Source organism: Dipteris shenzhenensis, chromosome 20 (genome assembly GCF_047967505.1).
Source record: "Dipteris shenzhenensis isolate YYH24624 ecotype China chromosome 20, Dip_SZ_1.0, whole genome shotgun sequence".
In the NCBI taxonomy this organism is placed as follows: Eukaryota; Viridiplantae; Streptophyta; class Polypodiopsida; order Gleicheniales; family Dipteridaceae; genus Dipteris; species Dipteris shenzhenensis.
Genome location: NC_141615.1, coordinates 8,945,490 through 8,969,879, shown reverse-complemented (window position 1 = coordinate 8,969,879; position 24,390 = coordinate 8,945,490). Strand labels below are relative to the sequence as shown.

General features: G+C 39.8%; 1 non-coding gene across 1 annotated transcript; it reads left to right on the top strand.

The window, feature by feature from the left end:
- The first annotated feature begins 229 nt into the window (after window positions 1-229).
- Window positions 230-427, top strand: LOC147889232 (U2 spliceosomal RNA). Its single transcript, XR_015542968.1, has one exon. It is a non-coding gene; the product is annotated as a U2 spliceosomal RNA (small nuclear RNA).
- The last annotated feature ends 23,963 nt before the right edge of the window (window positions 428-24,390 follow it).

Here is a 24,390-nt window from a genome sequence, read left to right as displayed (position 1 = left end):
ATGCAATCTATGTATATACATAAGACTACCAATTTAGGAGAAAGACGAGAAGTTAAGCTGAAAGAGTAATAGATAGCTCAAGTGCTTTGCGATCTAGCTGAGTACCTATAAAAAGCGAAAAAGGAGCGGGGGACACGTGGCGGAAACCGGAAATTATCCCGTGAGCAGCAATGCAAAAGGGGGTGTAGGGAGGCGGATTCTTAAGGCAGCGTGCTGCGGAAGAGGTCTCATACTTTTCTCGGCCTTGTGGCTAAGATCAAGTGTAGTATCTGTTCTTATCAGTTTAATATCTGATACGTGGCCCATCGGGTCTAACAGGATGTTAATCTAATTTCTTTCAGGGCGCGGTCCCTTCCGGTAGCTTGCTGCCCGGGACCGTGCGCGTCGCCTCTGTCTTGCACTTTCTCAGAGGCCTGGCGCACCCCTTTTTCCTCCCCCACCGGGGGAGGAGCCCAATTTCAAAATCCCAACAAGGAGGGCGTCGTGGAAGCAAAACGCAGGTCCTGGCTTGTCGAGGTTTGTACTTTCATCCAAGGCAGGCGTGGCTCCGTTTTCCTTGCGTTCATGCTGTATATATTATGCAATCTGGTGTGCTTCTCGTGAGGCTGGAATCTTGCAGTATGGTCTGTAGAGATCGGCCGTAATTTGCTGCTCCAGCCTGTCGAGGGCTTTGTTGCTTTTCAGATGATATTACCTAGGATTGCATTTTGATTTATGGCATTCTAATGTCGACTGCCACTTTGTCCCTTTCTCTCCTGTCGCTGTCACTGTACGATGCTGATCCATCGACCAATCATCGTTCTCTCTAATATATATCATACATGTGTCACGTGTGTCCTGGCAGCGCATAGAGTGCCAAAGCCCTCAAGGTTGGCATCCTGCCATCCAGCCTCGTGGCTTTAGAGGCCCGGAGGTGGAGCATGGAGGTGCGGGTGCATGTGGGAGACCTGCCAGGAGGATGGATGGCAACTTGGAACACCCAAGGCATGCACATGGGAGGAGACCTGCCAGGGAACGGAAGCCACAATATGAGGGGGACCACTAGATGTGTTAGAAAATAGAGAGCCGCTTGCTTGCTGGGCTGGCTTTCATGATGCTGCCATAGACCTCCTGCTGCTCTTCTCCCTTGGTGAAGAGGGTCTTGTGAATTGCCAAGACCCCCCAAGGGAGCTTCAGTGGGATGGCTTTGATGCTGCTTCCATAGACCTCCTGTTCTTTCCTTGGTGTGAAGCCTCTAGTGAGGCTCTTGTGAATTGCCAAGACCCCCCAAAGGGAGGCTTTTATATAGGGTTTAGAAGCCCTATAGGCTGGTCAAGCAGGCCCCTGCAGCAACCGAGCAGAGGTAGACCCATTTTGCCCCGACCCTGCTGTCTATACGGCTGACTGTACAGACCTCTACGGCTGCTTATTGAGGGTCACATCAGAGATGCCTTTTCCTTTCGTGGTCTATATGATAAAGCTACCCTCTCTATCCTCGTTTAGTGCTAGCCTTCATCATGGCTGAGTCTGCCCTTCACCTCCGGAGTGCCGACAGAAACTCAGTACGAAGACTTTGTATAAACGGATGCTCTAAGTATGTGTGGGTGTGTGGATTTGTATGTGTGAGCATATTTTTATACTGTGGTCTACACCCACTGTTAGGCGCTGATGATGTCAGTGGGGATGTCATAGTAGCTAGTCCCTGCTATGCATGATGGAGTTTATGGTTTTCAATCTTATGAGTGACTGTCGTGAGCTTGAAACTACACTATGTTGTGTTTTTTGAGGATGAGTTTGGGAATGTTCCTGGATTCATCTAGGTATAAACCCTCTCTATTCTTTTCTTTTTCTCTCTGTGGCCAAAGCTTTGAGATATTTTTGTGCTCCTAGGTGGTGGGCCTCATTGCAATCCTCGAAGAGGAGGAGCTAATGGACTCGGTTCCTTGATGACATGACACTTTTGGTGGAGGGCACAACAGTGAGTCCAGAGGGAGCACTTGAGCTATAATGTATGGCATCCGTGGCTAGGATCAACTGGACTAAATCACTCGTCTTCCTCACGCCAGCTTAGGGGATCGCTCTTGGCTTCCATTGGATCCCACAAGGTCAGACAGCGAGGGATTTAGGCTGTTGAGTAGGCATTGACATTTCAGCAGAGCAGCAAATTGCACTTGCTGCAAATCTAAAACATTTGAGGGAGAGCCATCCTCAACATGTGGCAAGCCATCTGAACTATGAGAAGTAGAAGGGGAAGCATCAGGAGACTCCGTCTCATCATCCTCAAACTGGATGATGTCCAAAGAGGTGTCATCGCATGGTGGCAAGTCTGCACTAGCGGGTTGCATGAACTCATTCTTAGCAAAGAGAACATCTCTGCTGATTATTACCTTCCTGGTAGCGGGATTATAAAGCCTAAATCCCCTGCTTTCAGTGCTATACCCCACGAAAATGCATTTGACATTCTTGTCATCAAGCTTTGTCCGATGTGCATCTGGAACCAAAGCATATGCCATTGAGCTAAAAATTCTGAAATGACTAACCTTTGGCTTAAAGCCATACAAAGCCTCAAATGGAGTCACATTAACCAAAGCTTTGGTAGGGTATCTGTTCTGAATATAAGTGGCTGTCACAACTCCTCCCTAAAAAGCCCTTGAGACTCTCTTGAATTTCAACATGCATCTCGTCATATCCATGAGAGTACGATTCTTTCTCTCAGGGAGTGGATTTTGCTGTGGTGTGTAAGGGCATGTCAAGTGATGTTTAATCTGATGTTGCTTCAAAAATCCTTGGAATGCATGTGACATGTACTCTCCCCCTCTATCTGAGTTGAGTGTTCCAATTCTAAAATTGGTTTGGTTCTCAGCCATAGCTTTGAACTCCTGAAACCAACAGAACACCTCAGATTTTTCCTTCATGAGAAAAAGCCATGGGAACCTGGAGAAGTCATCTATAAAGGTCACAAAGTACCTTGCTCCTCTATGCGTGGGAATAGTCATGGGGCCATATACATCACTGTGCACTATCTGCAACACTCTGGTTGCCTTAACCCAATTCTTGCCTTGTTTACTGAATGGCAAGCGATGCAATTTGCCAAGTGCACACCCCTCATTTGATGGTTGCTGTAATTTTGGCATTCCCTGAGTCATATTATTGTTGTACAAGTAGGACAATGCCCTGTGATGGATATGTCCAAACCTGGCATGCCATAAATCAGCCTGGAAAGTGTTTGCTACAACCAATACCTTCTGATCATAAGGTTGAGCATCAAGCTTGTATAAGCCTTTGTCATATGTGCCTGTTGCTACAACCTCATACCCTTTCTTTGGATCCTTGATCCTGCATTGGTTATCCTGAAATTCGACCAACATATGTTGATTATGGGCAATGTTTGAAACTGAAATCAGATTTTGCTTCAAATCTGGAATATACCAAACATCTTAGATATACTTAACTTTCCCATTATCAAGCTGAATGGAAATGTGCCCAACTCCGATGATGTCTTGAGAAGCATCATTGGCACATGTAACCTGTATGCCATGAACAGGTGTGATGCTCTCAAACCACTCCTGGCGAGGAGTCATGTGCTTAGTAGCACCAGTGTTGATATACCATGTATCACTTGCAACAAGGGAAGCATCCCTTGATTGATTTTCAGCATTCAAATCCCCCCTGGCATCCATCTTCTCATTAAATGCAACACAAACTCTCTATCACCTTGGGCAAGATGAGCTTCACCATGTGCATCGAAAATGGATCTTAGCATGGGATATTCTTTTACAAATCTAATAAAATAGCAAAAGAGTAACAAAGAAAGCTGCATCAGCCTTAATCTTGAAAATGGCATCATTAATGAGGCAAAAGCACCCATCACATTTTTAAAGAAAGAAACAGAATATAAAGCAAGCAATTAGAAAAGCTAGGATAGATGTGAAAGCAACAGAAACCTTTTCTTAAAGTTATAGCTACTTATGCACCCAAAGATCACTAACAGCTCAGACAAGATATAGAAGATATGAAGTATAATAATACCATGCTCAGAAATATGAAACCATGGCAGAAGGGGAAACTAGAGATATTATCAATCTGATTGGTTGATAATCTTAACAAAATCTAAAAGTCTCGTATGTGTTGTTGAAGAATTTGGAGGTTTAAGACTAAAGAGTGAGTAAACAAACATATTTATTTATAAAAACCAAGATTCAAGGTACACTTCATAACATAAGATCTCGTAGTTGAAGATCTAGGTGAATTAGTGCAACTTGGTAATGGGAGGCCATCAAGTCCTTTTGACAGCCACACTCATTGCCATTTGGCAGGACATTGTCTACACTCTACATGCCATATGGGAGCACAAGACACTAGAATCTTGGATGGCCCATGGAGAGAGATGTGCATTTCTACAAAGCTTGGCCTACATGTGTCTTCTATGTATTCACAAAGTAAGGCATTCACTAGATGTATAGTCCTTGGTTGTCTGCCCCTATTTGATAGATTTCATAGGTGGTGAGTTGGGTTCTTAGAAAATAGGTTGGTCGACAACCACTTTCTTCTATTCTTTTCTTCCATGATTATCATCACCACATAGATTGGTCATTTATATGGCTGGTTTGTTTCAAAGAATTAGTAGAAAGGTCTTGTCTTTGCTGGTAGAAAAATGATCTAATACTAGTAAATGTAACTCCAAACATGAACACCTTGGTTGAATAAATGAGATGGAGAATATGATTTATTCTTATGATCACCTTGAAAGAGATAACCTTGGTTGAATTAATTAGGTGGAGCATATGATTTGGTTGAATTAATTAGGTGGAGCATATGATTAAATTCTTGTTATGACCTTGTTTGGTTGAATTAATTAGGTGGAGCATATGATTAAATTCTTGTTATGACCTTGTAATGAGTAATCTTGGACTCATTTTAAATTTGGGTAAACCAATGATTAATTAGTGCCCTTTAGAATGTATCTTTTGCTTAGTCACCCAAACTGTATGACACAAGAGTTGGTTCAAGTGAATACAAAGAAATATTAGCACATGTTATCATGCGCGATGATCACTTGCAAATGAACATCTATGATCCTATTATGAGCATCTAAGAAAAACCAAAAGTCAATCATGTTTGGCTTCTTAACATACACCCAAAGCCAAGGAGATGCAAAACTATGATGGCCTCTAGTATTATGTGGTTGGGTGTTGTAATATTATTGTTAATGGAAGTACAATTACAAGATTAATTTTCAATGATAATGTAACAAGCACAAAAACTCTTGCCAGATTTATATTGGTATCTCCCAATGTTGATGGAGTCAACCATGCATTAGCTATTTTGTAGCAATAGAAAGGGAGACACTAACTATATAGTGCACATAATTGTATACAATTATAGATTAGGATCAAGGTTGTGCTTCCATGTCTCCTATATTTTCTTAATCTATACTTCAAATAGTCCCATAAGCTTGAATTCTGGTCACATTGTGTTTAAATTCCTTTCAATGTCAAATATATTTGAGAAATTGAAGCATGGCATAAGGGGATGGAGAATCTATGCACTCCAAGATCATCCCAAATGAGCATATTAATAAAGGCATGCTTTTTCACCATGAAATTATTTTGACAAAAGTGCTATTTTGGCATTATCTTCTGTGTTTAAAGGACCTCCTAAAGTTGTCACCAAATCTAGTTATTAAAAGTTTGAAAATAACTTTGTACAAACACGGAGCTATGGTTTTTTTAAATACTTTACAGAACAAATACATTTTAAACATTTGGCTATACTCACTTGTCTTCATCCTTGTTGTTCACTTACCGCACTAAATACCTTGTCTCTACATAAGATAATCACACTTTTTGAATTCAAAAAATCATTTTTCTTTTTAATTTGACATCAATGGCCCTCCAAATTCACATGTTTGTAGTTCAAACAAGAGCTTATTAATACTCCTTTCAATTAGCATCATCGGGTCACACACTGAACATGAGTTGTTGTTAATTGATATGGGGATAGAGTGGATTAGAAAGAAGAGGAGATGAGGAGCAATGGATCCAATGAACCACAGCATGCAAGATGGAGGTTGAGTCTGCTTCAATCTTAATTAGAGGCTACTGCATATAGTGATGGGCTTTCCTTTAGTTGAGACAAAGTTTAGTTGCAAAAGGACTTGTATTTACTTTGAATCTTTTTTTCTCAAATCATCTTCAATGGTGCTATTGTGATAATAATTCTTTTTAATTTGTAAATCACTAGTTTAACATGTATTTGGTTACTTTTTCTCAAAAGAAAATCTCAAGTCCAATAATTGCACTAGTTTTAAGCAATCAATGGCCTTGAACTTACTAAATTCATCGAATCTCTCCATTTACCTTAAGGTTTCCGTTTTCCCCTTGTAGAGGCATTCATGTGTTTTGAAACAATGATCAACCTTCTCATAAATCCTTAGACATTATCTATCTTAGGAAAAGCATACTTGGAAAACTAGATGGCCCTAAGAACAATTCATTTTTGTAGGAGTGAGTGAGAATTATGAGAAGTACCTTGATCACCGATTAAGGTGCAAACCTAGAAAATCTCGTTTCACTAGCACAAAAGAAACGAAAATACATGTAAAGACACTGCAATCTTTTATTTCTAGAAGATGGGATAGTTTGTCAGTCTCATCGACAATCCCCAGTCATTGTGATAACACACAATCTATGTAGGGTGGTGCTAGCCATGCAAGTGGAGCTCAACTAAAAAAAACCATTGAGATGGGATCAAGAAGATGCATATAATGTTAGATAGATAAAATTAACAAAATGAATGTTTCAATTCACTTGAAGTATAACATTTAAGATACAAATTTGTTTTCAATAATGGGCATTCTCAAGAGATGCTAGCATTGGATATATAGGCCGTGCAACAAAATACAAGATATAGATTCATATGTTTTAGGACCTATCATAAACATTGCACCCTACATGATAATAATTAGGAAATTTTAAAAGCTTATTGGATTTGATATAGTTTGACCTCCTATGTATTCTCATTGGCTTTACCTAAGGATATATTAACTAATTTTGGGATGCTAACATCTAGTTTCAAGTCCGTCAAACCCATATGTATGATGCTCCATTTGTAGGAGGATGCAAGCGTTTGAGGTATGAACCCAACATGCCTGCATGGCCTACATATTGGATGATCTTCGATAAGTATGATGCTAGCATTTGTGATATAAACCATGCATGCTTGCATGGCCTATATACTAGATGCTAGAATCCGAGGCATTGATTGAGAAAATATTCATGACCCATATACCATGTGCTGGCATCCAGCACATTGGGTCACAAGAATTAGCTTTGGTGTCTAAAGGATTGCACCCAGGTGGGAGGCTTAGGTTTAGGTAGGTGGGAGGCTTAGGTTCTCAATCAAGTGTACAAAACTCTAAACCCTTTTCCTATTTTAGTTCATTATCATGGCCAATAGATACTAGATCCGAAACTTTGGTGAGACAAGAAAGCTCGATGGGATAAACTACTCGTTGTGGAAAATGAAGGTCCGAAGCCATTTGGTGTTGAGGGAGTTGTGGGGGATTGTGCTAGGGATGGAGCTGGTAGCTCCGGCCACTATGACTACTCCAACCACATCGCAGCCCCATAAAAGGGAGGCCCCAAGGCCTCATTTTGGCATCCAGTAAGTGTGGCCTACACTGAGCACAGAAAGAAGCAACAAGAGACGTCTTCATGCACCTACATCTAGGAGGTGAAGGAGAGTCATAGAAACTGTAAACTTAGCTCATCATTGGCTAAAGCCTAGGTTGTCCTCCAAGGCAATAACATGTTGAGATATAGATGGAGAGCCTACGTAAGCTCGAGGTGGGGCATGCAGGCTAAGAGATCTAGATGTGCTAGGCATACAATAGGAGAAACTTTTGGTATTGTATCTTGTCTTGTTTGTGGAAGGAACAAAATATAAAGTGTTGCTTCTATATTTGTCTCTGAGCACAGTCTATTTGCTAGTCTGCACACACACATGAATGTTGTGAAGTACACACAATTGATGAAGCATTGATTCCATAGTGAAACACATCTGCATGTAATTCTTGAGCTAACTATCACTCTTCCATTGTGGGATAGCCTCTGGAAGGAATTTAGTTTTCCAACACATACCCTTGTCTCTCTCTCTCTCTCTCTCTAACTCTCTTTCACTTACCCCTTTGCAACTCCCTTGACCTTTTTCCTCATTCTTGATGCCTCCCTTCCACTATCCTGCATGCTCTTTTTTTCTACATTGGAATATGAGCACTTTCTTGTGGACTTTCCTCTTATTTCCTGAATTTGTGATATAGTAACTTCAAATTCTGCATCTATTGTGCCATGGCAGCCCCATGAAACATTTATTCTCACAATATTTGTGGTGTATGGGCATTCTAAAAGAATTAAAATTGACCAAGTTTGGTTGATTTTATGCTTGCAATGTTTGTGATATATGGACATTCTCAATCAAATCTACGCCAACCTTAGGTTGGTTATGGCACTCACATTCTTTGAGTGGTCACAATTGTTGTAGTGTGATTTGAGAGCAAGAGTGTACAGAATGTGGGTGGTCACAATTGTTGTAGTGCTATCTAAGAGCAAGACTGTACAGAATGTGGGTGTTCTTAGAATTCAAATTTGACCTAAGGTTGATTTGATGCTCACAATCTTTGTGGTGTAGGGGTCTTTCAAAAGAATGGAAATCAACCTTAGGTCAATTTGATGCTCCAAATCTTTCTATTAGGTCACTTTGGACACTTACATAATCAATGAGTGGGAATAACTATACAAGAGCAAGGGTGCTTGAAATGTGGGTGTTTTCTGAATTCAAATCGAAGATCCATTTGACATCATAATCTTTGTGATGTATGGGTGTTTTAAAAGAATTGAGGTTGATTTGATGCTCACAATCTTTGTGGTGCATGGGTATTCTCAACAAATTGAAATTTAAGATTGTGTCGTATGTGGGTGTTGTGAAAGAATTCACAATCTCTATGATTTATGGGCATTTTGAAAGAATGAACATTGACCCTTGGTCGATTTGACGTTAACTATATTTATGGTGTATGTCCATCCTCAATCAGCCCTATGTTGATTGATGCTCACAATCTCTATGGGCATTTTAAAGGCATTGAAATCTACCTTCAGGAGATTTGATACTTACATAGACTTGGAGAGCAGACATGAGTGTTGTAGTAGTATATAAGAGGAAGAGTGTGTGAAATGTGAGTCTTCTTAGAATTTAAATCAACTCAAGTTAAATTTGATGCTCCAAATCTTTATGATGTATGCGTGTTTCAAAAGAGATGAAATTGACCATGGGTTGATTTGATGCTCACAATCTTTGTGGTGTATGAGGATTCTAAGAGAATTGAAATTGACCTTAGGTCAATTTTAACGCTTACAAAGTCTTTGAGTGGGCGTGGTTGTTCTAGTACTATATGAGAGTAAGAGTGTGTCAAATGCGGGTGTTTTAATAGAATTAAAATTGATCTTAGGTTGATTTAATGCTCACAATCTTTGTGATGTATGGACCAAGGAATTAAAATCACAAGAGTGTGTTGTATGTGGGTGTCTTCAAAGAAAATAAATAAAATTAACCTTGAGCTGATTTGGTGTTCACAATCTTTGTCATGTATGTGCATTCTCAAAGAATTGGAATCAACCTTAGGTCTGTTTGGTGCAATGTTTGTGATGTACGGGCATTATCAAACAATTTAGGTCAACCTTAGATTGATTAATAGACTAGGCTAACTCCCTTCCTTTGGTGTCAATAAGGTTTTCAGTGAACACTGGTGCCATCCCCACTTCCAGACTTCCACATAAGATTTGAATATATATATATATATATATATATATGAGTGCACCTACCCATCTCGTATCAAATTCCTTTCCTTTCATTACTACTTTCACATGTTTGTGTTATACTTTGATTATCGCATATGCGAAAATATTACCTTTGATGGTTTGGTATTGTGCTCCTTCTATAGATAATGCTGATGTCTAACTTTCACATGTTTGTGTTATACTTTAATTATCTTAAATGTGAAAGTATTACCTTTGATGGTTTGATATTGCACTCCTATAGATAATGCTAATGTCTAACTGGACACCTGCAAGGCAATGAGAACACATGAAAGAAATATAAAATAGGGATTTATATTCATACATCATTTCATTGCTTTTATAAAACAAAGTCATGATACTTTGAGCGTAGGTAAAACATGTGTCTTATGTTCATTTGCATGTTGAGAGAATTGTTAAGAAATAGTGCTAACACGATACTATTGTGTTTTTTATTTATAGGCAATAATTTATATGATATTGCAACCTTTTAAATTATAGTACTATTTCTTTTGATACGGAGGGTGGCCTTTGAGATTGTTGTATCCTTGTTCTCCTGTTGTATGAAACAGTGATATATATTTTTTGTTCCATCGTAATTGTCTTGTCTATCTTACTTGATTCTGCCAATATATCTATAATAATTTTTTTCTCAAAAGGACTAAAAATTTCAATGTTTGATTTCATCTCAAGTGGAGGGTATTTTTGGTGGCTTTCGAGATACATCTTGTTAGATTGTTGATATGCTAGATATATTCCTTTCTATTATTGATGCATGTTATGGAGTAGATCAAATGATTGCCTCTCCTTTTGCTTAGCATTTTGTTGGATGCCCATCAGTGTCTTTGATTCTTAACGGATCTACTTTTGCACTAGCAATAATACAATTAATATAGCATTATGTTTATGCTTCTGTATTTTAAATATTAAGTATATAAATTGGAATCATTATAAAATAGGTAAAGAATGCATTGACATAGTTTTAGGATTTTTACCTTCATTTGGTTTTGTGAATGTGTTAAAGCATTGTCCAAATTGCTCGGTCACAACATTTGGAGCTAATTTTATTGTTACTTTCTTTATTGTTTAGTGGAGTGTTTTGTTCGGTATCTTGATACTCGTAGTCTTCTACAAATTTATTCAATATATTTGAATATATTTGACCACAATATTATTACTCTTATACTATTGATACCCGTAGTCTACTACTGGACCTTCCTCACATATGCATGCTTTAACTATTTTTTAGTCGGTGATGGAGGGAATGAGCCAAATGGCCCCTTTTATAGTATACCTTAGAGCTAGAGTTGTCCAAAACATGGGAAAATAGAGAGAGGGCCCCAGATATGATCACACAATGGTATAAAACATTGTGGTAATAGCTGATTGCTGCTTGACAGGTGAAGTCACACAGATAGACAGCAATTTTCATGTTACATGACTAGCAAATCAGAACTCAAACATATTTTCTTGGGCTGATGCTTATCTTGATGGCTAATATTGATGCACCTCGCAACCTGTCCCCACTTTCTCCCTTTGTATTTGTGGTGCTTTTTTGGCCAACTTCTCACAACCATTGCAACTGCCTTACTTTCACATTATTTATGGTCTATGCGCATTCTAAGAGATTTGAAATCAACCTTAGGTTGATTTTGACACTCACATAGATTGTGCGTGGGCATGATTGTTGTAATGCTATATGACAGCCAGCATGTGTGGTATGTGGGTGTTGCAAATAATTCAAATAGTTCCAAGTTCAAATTGATGCTCACAATATATGGTGTATGGGTGTTTCAAAAGAATTCAAATCAACCTTATGTCGATTTGATGCTCACAATATTTGTGGGTAGTGTATGGGCATTTTGAAAGAATTGACATTGAACTTCGATTAATTTGATACCCACATAGTGTTTGAGTGGGAATGGGTGTTTTAGTTATATATAAGAGCAAAGGTGTGTGGTATGTGGTTGTTCTTAAATAATTCAAATCAACCAAAGGACAATTTGATGGTCGCAATCTCTATGCTATATGGGCAATCTGAAAGAAGTTAAATCGAATGTAGGTTGATTTGATGCCTAAAACATGTCCATTTCAAAATTTCAAAAGGCTGATTTTAAAAAGACTTCTTTATATTTAAAAGAAGAATCTCCTAGAGCATTAAATAACCTTGTCCAATTCAAATTTTAAATTTTAAACAAGGTAACAAACGTCCACTCTCTCCAATCTTGCATTTCCATTGAACCTACTTTCCTCTCTATGTTTTGACTTGGCATGTCTTTCAAATTTTAAATTTCTAAACTCGTGTGGTATAACATCACATCTGATTCCTTTTGGCCTCTCTTCTTTGTTTCTTTCTTTCAAGCTTTACCCAATCCATCCTCTCTTTAATTCAATAGTGCATTCTACCACCTTCTCAAGACAAAAAGTGTGCAGACTAAACTTGAAGGAGACAGAGGAGGAAGCAACATACTTCAACTAGAGAAGAGCTACAAGAACACCAAATACTTTACGCATTTCAAGTTATAATAGATGAGGTGCAAGGCAAACTTTTTTTAGAAGAATGAAAATGAATTAAAATTTAAATAGAACGATGAATATTATTTTTTAAAAGATGAGGAAGAAATACAAATTTAAAATAAAATTTTAAAGAAATTCCAAGTTTTGACATTTGAAAGTCCAAATCACCCCTCTTTGTTGCCCTTCACCTTCTTTGTTCCACCACCAAGTGGCGTAACCTATGCTTTTCTAATATTCGGCCACATTGGGCCACATAGCTATTGCTCCTCCCGACCTTCATCATTGCCTCGTCGTTCCTTCCTTTCAATCTACCCCCATTCTCCTCCTTAACTTCCTTAATAGCTCCCTCATCTCCCTTATTCCCCCCTACATTGCCTGCATATTGATCGCTCTGTATCTAATACCTGTTTGAATCCTAGTCCTTTTAGAGTCTTCCAGCAAATCTAGGCTACTTACTAATTGCAAATCTATGACTCGCATTCTCCTTGCTAGGAAGTGTATCCACTCCCCCTTCTTCCTACCTCATCACCCCTTGCTTAGTTAACGCTGAGAAATGTATCCACCACGGATGTACTCAAACTTTAGGTGTTCCTTTGGCATTCACAAACCACATCCTTTGACCCCAGATATATCCCACATCATCATCTGTAACTGCTTCATTAAGATGCAGATTAATATTTTTGATTGATGTGAGTTCATCCTGATCATCTTCAGCCTCGAGTTCTGAGTCTTCTTCATCTTTCTCTTCTTTTAACCATTTTGCATCCACATTATCTCTCTCTATAGTGGGACGATGCCTTTTTTAATTGCTTGGAACCGTGGCTCTTGTAGTACTAGTCTTTTGCATTTCACGTCATGGTTTGCTAGCAAGAGCTTCTAGCGTAACTGTAGTGGATCGACCTTGATCTTCTTCAATATTTTTTAATTCCTGTGCACTCAAGGCTTGTGTTTCATCATCCTTAGTTACATCCACCATTTCTTGCTCTAGAAGTTTGCGCTCATGTTCTACATGTTTGTGACAGTGTGCATGTTCTTCTTGTCCCTGCATTGAAGTTTGAGCTTTTTGATCTCCTTCATGTGAAGATCCTTGAATATGAGGTATATGCAAGAGCCTAAAATGCACTTTGCAGCTCTAGAAACTTTGATGGTTGAGGAGGAGGCATCACAAAGGTCTTTGAGTCTCTCCTTAACACAACAAAATGAAGACCGCCAACTTCAGGATCTGAACTCTTTATAAAAATATCCATAAAAGTCTCTTTTGGCTCTATCATTATGCCTACTACAAGGCTTGAAGCCATATCTTTTTTGAAGAAAGTAGCATCCCATGGATCTTCAACATCATTGAACTCCCTTTTTGACATAAGTAGAAAGAGTCTCTTTTCCTTTTGATGAAGAAACCAAGCTCTTCTACCCATGTGATATCGAGTCCACCTATAAAGCCACTAGGGCTATATTCCTTTCCTTTCAAATTCAAAGTGACATTAGAGACCCATGCTCTGATCTCAGAGTCATTTAGGATAGCCCCCACATTAGTTGATTGCTCCATAATCCTACAAGAAAAGATAATGAAGAATTTAGATACATACAAGTAAAGTACAATATACAACACTTGATACAATAAATGTGGGAAATAGCCCAAAAGGCTTTACAAGGCTTCATATGGAAATAAATGTGGGAAATAGCCTAGAAGGCTTTACAAGGCTTAAATATTTGTACAAATGTAAAAAAATTAACCAATAAAGCTTTACAATGAAATAAAATGTCCTCTAGTGATAAAGCTTCAATCTTCAAGAAGACATGTAATCTGTCCATCCATTGATTTGCCCTCTAGTCATAAAGCTTCAATCTTCATGATGACATGTAATCTGTCCATCCATTGATATCTATGCACTGATACCCAACTGATGCAATCTACCCACTAAAAACTGTTCCACTGATATCCACTTATGCAGCCCACATGATATCCACTTATGCAGCCCACTGATACTCGTTAAATAGTGAATGGTTGGGATGGTCGGGTTTATTACAAGGCGCTTCATATGACAATAAATGTAAAAAATAGCATAGAAGGTTTTACAAGGTTTTTTATGACAATAAATGAGCTTAAATATTTATACAAATGCAATAAAAATAACCAATAATCATCAAGCTCCAATATGTCCCATGACATGTAATCTGTCCACTTATATCTACTCATGCAATCTGCCCACTGATAAACTTCTTGGTAAATGGTAAAAGGTCTTATTTAATAGCATGTTATGAGTGTTAAACGGCATGTGAGCGAAGGGACTGACAACGATTAGGAACTAGTTAGAAAAATTTGAGCATGGCTTCGATTGGCAACTTGGAGAATTGTCTCTCCTCTAAGGCAATCTAATCTATGCTAAACTATGCTAAACCAACCGTCGAAGCAAAGAAAAGCAATAAATAATTTCTTTTTCTGTGTTCATTTTAATGTGCTGGGGTTTAAGAGGCTTAAATATGCAAAAGAAGGGGTTTTGATGTAGAGACTAAACCTACATGTGAGAGAAATGAAGAACAAGTATCTAAAGAAAAGTTAACATTTTTCAATTTAAAAGATGAATATATATAAAAATATTATCTCACCTTCAAAACAAACCATAAATTCACTCTTTTATAAATTTTTAAAAGTATAATATAAAACATGTAAATATATACAACTCTCTCTTTACTTTCTCTCTCTCTCTCTCTCTCTCTCGACTCCTAATTCTCTCTGTAGCCACAGTCAAGACACCTCATTCTCTCTCTTAATCCCTCTCTCTCTCTCTGACAACTCTTATGTGTTTCCCTCTCTGTCCTCATCCCACTCATTCTCTCTCTTAGTTTATCTCAAGTCTCTCTTTCTCTCCCTCCCATGGCGGCTAAGATTTATCATTCTCTCTCTTTATCTCTCTCTCTCTCTCTCCCCCTAGGATTTGTAATTATTTCTCTCTCTCTCTCCATCTCTCTCCTCTCTCTCTCTCTCCTCTTCTCTCTCTCTCCCTCTCTCTCTCTCTCTCTTTTAGCCTCTCTACCTCCCTACCTCTATCCTCTTGGCCGCTAGGATTTGTCATTCTTTCCCTCTCTATGTCTCTCTCTCTCTCTCTCTCTCTGAATTCTCTCTCTTAATCTCTCCTAGCCTTCCTCCCTCCCTCCCTCCCTCCCTCTCTCCCTTTCTCTCTCTCCTCTGTCCCTCTTCTCACTCTTAATCTCTCTTTCTCTCCCTCCCCTCTTCTCTCATTTCTCATTCTCTCTCTCTCTCCCTCCCTCCCTCCCTTGGTGGCCACGGCTGTGAGAAGTCTCTCTCTCTCTCTCTCTCTCTCTCTCTCTCTCTATCTCCCTCTCTTAGTGGCCATGGCCGCTAGAAGTTTCATTCTTTCTCCCTCTCTCTTTATCTCTCTCTCCCTAAGTCTCCCTCCTCTCTTCTCTCTCATCTCTCTCTCTCTCTCTCTCCATCTCTCTCCCTCTCTCTCTTTCTCTCTCCCTAAGTCTCCCTCCTCTCTTCTCTCTCTCTCTCTCTCTCTCTCCCTCTCCCTCCCTACTCTCTCCCTCCCTACTCTCTCCCTCCCTCTAGCACAGAAGTTTCATTCCCTCTCTCTCCCTCTCTCTGTTTCTCTCTCTCTCTCTCTCTCCCTCTCTCTCTTTCTCTCTCCCAAGTCTCCCTCCTCTCTTCTCTCTCTCTCTCTCTCCCTCTCCCTCCCTACTCTCTCCCTCCCTCTAGCAGCCACGGCTGCCAGGAGACTCTCTTCTCTCTCTTAATCTCTCTCTCCCTCTCTTAGCTCTCTCTTTCTTTCCCTCCCTACTCTTCTCTCTCATTGCTGCCAGGAGACTCTCTTCTCTCTCTCCCTCTCTCAGCTCTCTCTTTCTTTCCCTCCCTACTCTTCTCTCTCATTTAAGGAGCCCCTCTTCTCTCTCCCTCTCTCTCTTTCTCTCCCTCCCTACTCTTCTCTCTCATTTCTCATTCTCTCTCCCTTTGGCGGCCACGGCTGCGAAGCGCCCCTCTTCTCTCTCTTAATTTCTCTCTTTCCCTCTCTCCTCTCGCCACGTTTCATTCTCTTAAACTTCTCTTTCTCTCCCTCTCTCTCCCTCTCTCTCTTTCTCTCTCTCTTCCTCTCTCTCCCTCTCTCTCTTTCTCTCTCTCTCCCTCTCTCTCCCTACTCTCTCCCTCCCTCTAGCAGCCACGGCCGCTAAGAGACCCTCTTCTCTCTCTTAATCTCTCTCCCCCTCTCTTCTTTCTTTCCCTCCCTACTCTTCTCTCTCATTTAAGGAGCCGCTCTTCTCTCTCTGAATCTCTCTCTCTCTCTCTCCCTCTCTCCTCTCTCTCTTTCTCTCCCTCCCTACTCCTCTCTCATTTCTCATTCTCTCTCTCCCTTTGGCGGCCACGGCTGTCAAGAGCCCCTCTTCTCTCTCTTAATTTCTCTCTTTCCCTCTCTCCTCTCTCTTTCTCTCCCTCCCTATTCTCTCTCATTTCTCAAATTTACAAACTCAAATATAAATAAGAAACTAATTAAAATAGAACTCAAAAACTCAAATAAGAAACTAATTTAAAAAGAATTGTAATGCCTTCTAAAAAACCCCCCTCCTCTAGCTGCCACGGCCGCCAAGAGTTTTCTCTCTCTCCCTCTGCCCCTCTTCTCTCTCTTAATCTCTCTCTCTCTTTCTCTCTCTCTCTCTCTCTCTCTCTCTCTCTCTCTCTTTCTCTTTCTCTCTCTCCTACTTTCTCTCCCTCCTTTCTTTTCTCTCTTAATCTAGTGCTATCTCTCACGCACTCTCTCTCTCTCTCCTCTCTCTCTCTCTAGCTCTCTCTTTCTCTCTATCTCTCTTTTTAAATTTAGAACACAAATTTCAATAAGAAATTAATTCAAATGTGCATGACACTAGAGCAAAAATAGTATTTATTGCTCGATCGACCATGCAAAGGATATCCGATGGGCATAACACTTTTCCTACGCCTCAACCTAGGTGGTATTGAAATGTTCTCAAAGAGGCACACCCATCCGATAAGTACTTGGTCAGATAACACACCTAAGGGCATGTTTTTTTGCAGATGTGCATATCACTAGGGGAAAAACGATGTATAATGCGTGATCGGCCATGCAAACATATCCGATGGTTACAATAATTTGCACGCACCTCAACCTAGTTGAAAAATACTTGCGTGCAAAGTGGAGCCCCCATTTGATAAGTACTTGTTTGAATAACACACCTAGGCCCGTGTTTTTTTATGGTTGTGCATTACACTAAGGCAAAAACGGTGTTTTATGCTTGGTCGACAATGCAAAGCATATCCGATGGGCACAATACTTTGCACACACCTTCAACTAAGTGGAATTGAATTACATGCAAAGTGGCATTCCCATCGCATAAGTACTTGATCGGATAACACACCTAGCAGCGTGTTTTTTTACGGATGTGCATGAGACTAAGGCAAAAATGGTATTTAATGCTCGATCGACCATGCAAAGCATATCCCATGGGCACAATACTTTTCCTACGCCTTAACCTAGGTGGTATTGAAATGTTCTCAAAGCGGCACACCCATCCGATAAGTACTTAGTCAGATAACATACCTAAGGGCGTGTTTTTTTGCCGATGTGCATATCACTATCAGAAAAACGTTATATATAATGTATAATCGACCATGCAGAGCATATCTGATGGTGACAATACTTTGCACCCATCTCTCCCTAGTTGAAACGGACTTGTGTGCAGAGTGGAGCCCCCATCCGATAAGTACTTGTTTGATTAACACACCTAGGGCCGTGTTTTTTCATGGTTGTGCATCACACTAAGGCAAAAACGGTGTTTTACACTTGATCGACAATGCAAAGCATATCGGATGGGCACAATACGTTGCACAAACCTTCAAATAGGAGGAATGGACTTACATGCAAAGTGGCACTCCAATCCCATAAGTGCTTGATCAGATAACATACCTAGCAGCGTGTTTTTTTACGGATGTGCATGACACGAGCAAAAATAGTATTTAATGCTCGATCGACCATGCAAAGGATATCCGATGGGCACAACACTTTTCCTACACCTCAACCTAGGTGGTATTGAAATGTTCTCAAAGAGGCACACCCATCCGATAAGTACTTGGTCAGATACCACACCTAAGGACGTGTTTTTTTGCGGATGTGCATATCACTAGGGAAAAAACAGTGTATAATGCATGATCGACCATGCAAAGCATATCCGATGGTGACAATACTTTGCACGCACCTCAACATAGTTGAACGGGACTTGGGTGCAAAGTGGAACCCCCATCCGATAAGCACTTGTTTGAATAACACTCCTAGGGTTGTGTTTTTATATGGTTGTGCATGACACTAAGGCAAAAACGGTGTTTTATGCTTGATCGACAATGCAAAGCATATCCGATGGGAACCATACTTTGTACACACCTTCAACTAGGTGGAATTGAATTACATGCAAAGTGGCATTCCCATTGCACAAGTACTTGATCGGATAACACACCTAGTAGCATGTTTTTTTACGGATGTGCATGACACTAAGGTAAAAATGGTATTTAATGCTCGATCGACCATGCAAAGCATATCCGATGGGCACAATACTTTTCCTATGCCTTAACCTAGGTGGTATCAAAATGTTCTCAAAGAGCCACACCCATCCGATAAGTACTTGGTCAGATAACATACTAAGGGTGTGTTTTTTTGCCGATGTGCATATCACTACCGAAAAAAATGTTGTATAATGCGTAATCGACCATACAGAGCATATCCGATGGTGACAATACTTCGCATGCATCTCAACCTAGTTGAAACAGACTTGCGTGCAAAATGGAGCCCCCATTCGATAAGTACTTGTTTAATTAACACACCTAGGACCGTGTTTTTTTATGGTTGTGCATGACACTAAGCCAAAAACGGTGTTTTATGCTTGATCGACAATGCAAAGCATATCCGATGGGCACAATACTTTGCACACACCTTCAACTATGTGGAATTGACTTACATGCAAAGTGGCATGCCCATCCCATAAGTGCTTGATTGGATAACATACCTAGTAGCGTGTTTTTTTATGGATGTGCATGACACGAGAAAAAATAGTATTTAATGCTCGATCGACCATGCAAAGGATATCCAATGGGCACAACACTTTTCCTACACCTCAACCTAGGTGGTATTGAAATGTTCTCAAAGAGGCACACCCATCTGATAAGTACCTGGTTAGATAACACACCCAAGGGCATGTTTTTTTGTGGATGTGCATATCACTAGGGAAAAAATGGTGTATAATGCGTGATCGACCATGCAAAGCATCTCCGATGGTGACAATAATTTGCACGCACCTCAACGTAGTTTGAACGGACTTGCGTGCAAAGTGGAGCCTCCATCCGATAAGTACTTGTTTGAATGACACACCTAGGGCTGTGTTTTTATATGGTTGTGCATGACACTAAAGCAAAAATGGTGTTTTATGCTTAATCCACAATGCAAAGCATATCCGATGGGCATAATAATTTTCACACACCTTCAACTAGGTGGAATTGACTTACATGCAAAGTGGCATTCCCATCGCATAAGTACTTGATCGAATAACACACCTAGCAGCGTGTTTTTTTATGGATGTGCATGACACTAAGGCAAAAATGGTATTTAATGCTCGATCGACCATGCAAAGCATATCCGATGGGCACATACTTTTCCTACACCTTAACCTAGGTGGTATTGAAATGTTCTCAAAGAGGCACACCCATCCGATAAGTACTTGGTCAGATAACATACCTAAGGGCGTGTTTTTTTGCCGTTGTGCATATCACTACCGGAAAAACGTTGTATAATTCATAATCGACCATGCAGAGCATATCCGATGGTGACAATACTTTGCATGCATCTCAACCTAGTTGAAACGGACTTGCGTGCAAAGTGGAGCCCCCATCCGATAAGTACTTGTTTGATTAACACACTTAGGATTGTGTTTTTTCATGGTTGTGCATGAGACTAAGCCAAAAACGGTGTTTTATGCTTGATCGACAATGCAAAGCATATCTGATGGGCACAATACTTTTCACACACCTTCAACTAGGTGGAATTGACTTACATGCAAAGTGGCACGCCCATCCCATAAGTGCTTGATCGTAGAACATACCTAGCAGCGTGTATTTTTACGGATGTGCATGACACTAGAGCAAAAATAGTATTTAATGCTCGATCGACCATGCAAAGGATATCCGATGGGCACAACACTTTTCCTATGCCTCAACCTAGGTGGTATTGAAATGTTCTCAAAGAGGCATACCCATCCGATAAGTACTTGGTCAGATAACACATCTAAAGGCGTGTTTTTTTCGGATGTGCGTATCACTAGGGGAAAAACGATGTATAATGCGTGATCGACCATGCAAAGCATATCCGATGGTCACAATACTTTGCACGCACCTCAATCTAGTGGAAATATATTTGCGTTCAAGGTGGAGCCCCCATCTGATAAGTACTTGTTTGAATAACACACCTAGGACCATGTTTTTTTATGGTTGTGCATTACACTAAGGCAAAAACAGTGTTTTATGCTTGATCCACAATGCAAAGCATATCTGATGGGCACAATAATTTGCACACACCTTCAACTAGCTGGAATTGAATTACATGCAAAGTGGCATTCCCATCGCATAAGTACTTGATTAGATAACATACCTAGCAGCGTGTTTACGAATGTGCATGACACTAAGGCAAAAATGGTATTTAATGCTCGATCAACCATGCAAAGCATATCCCATGGGCACAATACTTTTCCTACGCCTTAACCTAGGTGGTATTGAAATGTTCTTAAAGCGGCACACCCATCCGATAAGTACTTTGTCAGATAACATACCTAAGGGCATGTTTTTTTGCCGATGTGCATATCACTACCGGAAAAATGTTGTATAATGTGTAATCGACCATGCAGAGCATATCCGATGGTGACAATACTTTGCACACATCTCAACATAGTTGAAACGGACTTGCGTGCAAAGTGGAGCCCCCATCTGATAAGTACTTGTTTGATTAACACACCTAGGGCCGTGTTTTTTCATGGTTGTGCATGACACTAAGGCAAAAATGGTGTTTTATGCTTGATCGACAATGCAAAGCATATCCAATGGGCACAATACTTTGCACACACCTTCAACTAGGTGGAATTGACTTACATGCAAAGTGGCACTCCCATCCCATAAGTGCTTGATCGGATAACATACCTAGCAGCATGTTTTTTTATGGATGTGCATGACACTAGAGCAAAAATAGTATATTTAATGCTCGATCGACCATGCAAAGGATATCTTATGGGCACAACACTTTTCCTATGCCTCAACCTAGGTGGTATTGAAATGTTCTCAAAGAGGCACACCCATCCGATAAGTACTTGGTCGGATAACACACCTAAGGGCGTGTTTTTTTGCGGATGTGCATATCACTAGGGAAAAAACACTGTATAATGCGTGATCGACCATGCAAAGCATATCTGATGGTGATAATACTTTGAATGCACCTCAACATAATTGAAACAGACTTGCGTGCAAAGTGGAGCCCCCATCCAATAAGTACTTGTTTGAATAACACACCTAGGGCCATGTTTTTATATGGTTGTGCATGACACTAAGGCAAAAGTGGTGTTTTATGCTTGATTGACAATGCAAATCATATCCGATGGGCACAATACTTTGCACACATCTTCAACTAGGTGGAATTGACTTACATGCAAAGTGGCATTCCCATCGCATAAGTACTTGATCGGATAACACACCTAGCAGTGTATTTTTTTACGGATGTGCATGACACTAAGGTAAAAATGGTATTTAATGCTCGATTGACCATGCAAAGCATATCTGATGGTGACAATACTTTGCACGCATCTCAACCTAGTTGAAACGGACTTGCGTGCAAAGTGGAGCCCCCATCTGATAAGCACTTGTTTGAATAACACACCTAGGACCGTGTTCTTTTATGATTGTGCATGACACTAAGGCAAAAATGGTGTTTTATGCTTGATCGACAATGCAAAAATGGGCACAATACTTTGCACACACCTTCAACTAGGTGGAATTGACTTACATCAAAGTGGCATTCCCATCGCATAAGTACTTGATCGGATAACACACCTAGCAGCGTGTTTTTTTACGGTTGTGCATGATAGTAAGGCAAAAATGGTATTTAATGCTCGATCGACCATGCAAGGCACCTTCAACTAGGTGGAATTGACTTACATGCAAAGTGGCGTGCCCATCCCATAAGTACTTGATCGGATAACATACCTAGCATCGTGTTTTTTAATGGATGTGCATGACACTAGAGCAAAAATAGTATTTAATGCTCGATCGACCATGCAAAGGATAACTTGGCATGTCCATCTGATGAGTACTTGATCGGATAACTTCTCCCACCAATAAATTAAGTACTAATTAAAAATTATAATAAATGAGTATATTATTAAAAAGAGACCAATATTTATGTAATTCTTGCTACTGCAGCTTGCTTGCGAAGGACTCTCACAAAGGAGATGGCTATAGATTTTGTTCCAGGGATAGATGTGATTTTATGTAGCAAAAGAGAAGTAGTTGCATTTGCTACAATCCGTGATAGTGATCCCAATTCAGTTTGCCACTTTCGAAGACTTGGCGAAGATAAGGTGGTAGTTATTGTATCAAAGATTCTTAGCGCACATGTTGAGCTAAAGTATAAATGTGGAGATATGGAAACACTTGGAGATGTTATGCCCTACAATACATCCAACAAATCATTTATAGCATGGGACAAAGATGAGACTCATGCAACAGACATTATCAAGAATACAAAGTGCACCACCTTGGATTTTACTATAGGGGATATTTTACAAATGAGATCATTTGCAAATAAGACTGTAGCAGAAGGTGAAGTATTGGGATTTGAACAAGTGGAGCAATAGTCATTTGCACAGATGAGGATTCTAAAAGTCACTGATGATGGTATGGTTGATAACATAACATCCTTATGTGATCCCTACTATGAGGTAGGCAAGAATATGAGATGGAGCATGCAATTTTTAAACATGAGAAAGAGGCACGTGGTTTTCAATGATAAAGACAAGGTATACTACAATATCAAAGGACCTAAAAAGCGTGCCCATGTGCCAGGCTCTATCACTTCAAATGTGGATGATTTCAATGTACTCAATTATAGAAGTGACATCTTATCTGGAGTGGATGAGTTCATTGGTTCTGAGAAACAAAATGATTTTATAAGCGAAGCCTTATCTGGGGTGGATGAATTCTTGCACAGTGAGAAGGGCAAAGGTTTCAATAGCAATGTCTTGTCAAGTGTGGATGAGTTCATGCATATTAACAAACCTGGTGTCAATCAAGCTTGTGGATTTGTGAAAGCCATGCAAGATGTCCCAATGAGTGATGTTCTCTCAGGAGTGGAAGAGTTTCAAGGTTCTCAATACTCTCGTAGAATATTGAATTCATTGAATGGTCCTAAGAGTATGTTAAAAACAAGGATGAGATCAACAGAGGATTATTCAATATTTAACTTTGATTGTGATATGGCCAAGGATGCAACGACCAATCATGGATGCTTGGTTACAAACAAATGTGAGGAGAAGAAGTGCATAAATACAGATAACAATGTGCACGAGGAATGAAAACGGTCATACATATGCATGAAGAGAAACTGAATCCAGGCAGATCCACAAAAGCAACCAAAGAGGAAGAGAGTAATGAAGGAGAACATGTTAAATGCATTGGGATATCTATGTTGCAAGCAAAGATGTATGCACTTCATTGATCTTGCAGACATCAGGGAATGTAGAGGACACGTGTGGCAAAGAAGAGGAAGCGAAAGAAATGACTACCTTCTCACAAGTCTCTCTTGCTTTCTTCAGAATGGCAATAAAAGGCTAAGTTCAAGACAAAAGGTAAAACCTCTCATAAATGAAAAAAAGATTTGCGATAAGGCATATCGCAATATTACTAGATTATCCCATGGTACATATTGGGATTTAGTCACCAAGGAAAAGGGCGGCAACAAATTTAGCATTCACGGTAATAGAGGAAGGTCCA